General features: G+C 42.7%; 1 non-coding gene across 1 annotated transcript; it reads left to right on the forward strand.

Moving 5' to 3' along the window:
• Window positions 1–674: 674 nt before the first annotated feature.
• Window positions 675–761, forward strand: trnat-ugu (transfer RNA threonine (anticodon UGU)). Its single transcript is given in 2 exon segments — window positions 675–712; window positions 726–761. It is a non-coding gene; the product is annotated as a tRNA-Thr (tRNA).
• The last annotated feature ends 629 nt before the right edge of the window (window positions 762–1,390 follow it).

Consider the following 1,390-nt stretch of genomic DNA (forward strand, 5'->3'; position numbering starts at 1 on the left):
GATCATCTGGCTTTTCAGAGTGTGGTGTTTCTGACCACAGGTCACCTGTTGATTTACATGGGCTGTGTTTACTGTGAGTGTTAGAATTTAAGACAGACTTTGTAACTGGGTTACCCTGATGAATCTGTATATATCTATGAAGGTATAGTTGGGGTGAAGGAGTTGTGTAATAAAGTCCATTTTGTTTATTATCTTGCTAAAAGTTAATCAGCAAATTCCTGTGACTCTTCAGTAACTTCCATCCACCTTTCTGGACAAAAAACAAAAGTTAGGATCTCTCAATTTTGGTTCGACCCGGGATCTGACTTCTCCAACAGTAACATCAGCTGGAATCATAACAATCCAAAGCGGATGAGCGATAGGGAGTTAGATAAGACTTTTAAGTCCATAGAAAATTATAGAAATAATTTTGAAATGGCTGAATTGAATAGGACATGCAACTGAAACTGGCCATTCAGCCCAAACAGTTCATGCTGTGCCTTTGCAATCCCAGATGCTTTTGCTCCTGCACCCCAATGAGATTATTATTTTGTAAATAATACATCACCTCTTTATTCTTCTCATCAAAATGAGATACTTCAAAACGACATGTGCTGAAATTGATTTCCCAATTATTCACCTCCTGTGCAAGTTTGTTAATGTCTTTTTGTTGTTGTCCTCCTCACTACTGCAGTGCTCCAGTGGCACAATTGGTTAGCGCACGGTACTTGTGCAGACGGCGGTCTATGCCGAGGTTGTGAGTTTGAGCCTCACCTGGAGCAGGTATTTTACTGCAGTTACAACAAGTGGGCAATGGGGAATACACTCTGGAACTCAATTCACCATTTACAACGGATAACATTACAGAAGAAGTAACAATCAACCTACTGGTTTGTTAATCTCACCTATCCAGGGATGGACAGGAGAGTCTAGAAGACCTGCAGTGACTCAATGAATTTATCTCCCGATTTAAGGGTGGTATGGTGGCACTGTGGTTAGCACTGCTGCCTCACAGCGCCAGGGACCCGCGTTCAATTCTGGCCTTGGGTCATTGACTGTGTGGAGTTTGCACATCCTTCCTGTGCCTACATGGGGAGGATGTGCACCCTCTGAGTGCTCCTGTTTCTTCCTACAGTCCAAAGATGTGTGGGTTAGATAGTTTGGCCATAGTAAATTGACCCTTAGTGCCAGGAGATTAACAGGGTAAATATGTGGGATTGCCGGAGTGGACCTGGGTGGGATTGTGGTCAGTGGAGAGTTGATGGGCTGGACAGCCTCTTTCTGCAATGTGGGGTTTCTGTGAGTACTGACCCATTCCTCTCAATTTAGGATTGTTTTCAAATTTAGGGGTTGTAGCCCTGTTTCCAAAATCTAAATCATTCATATAAACGTGAACATTGATATCATTGTG

This window comes from Carcharhinus amblyrhynchos, chromosome 13, assembly GCF_965287045.1.
Source record: "Carcharhinus amblyrhynchos chromosome 13, sCarAmb.v2.hapA, whole genome shotgun sequence".
NCBI classification, from domain to species: Eukaryota; Metazoa; Chordata; class Chondrichthyes; order Carcharhiniformes; family Carcharhinidae; genus Carcharhinus; species Carcharhinus amblyrhynchos.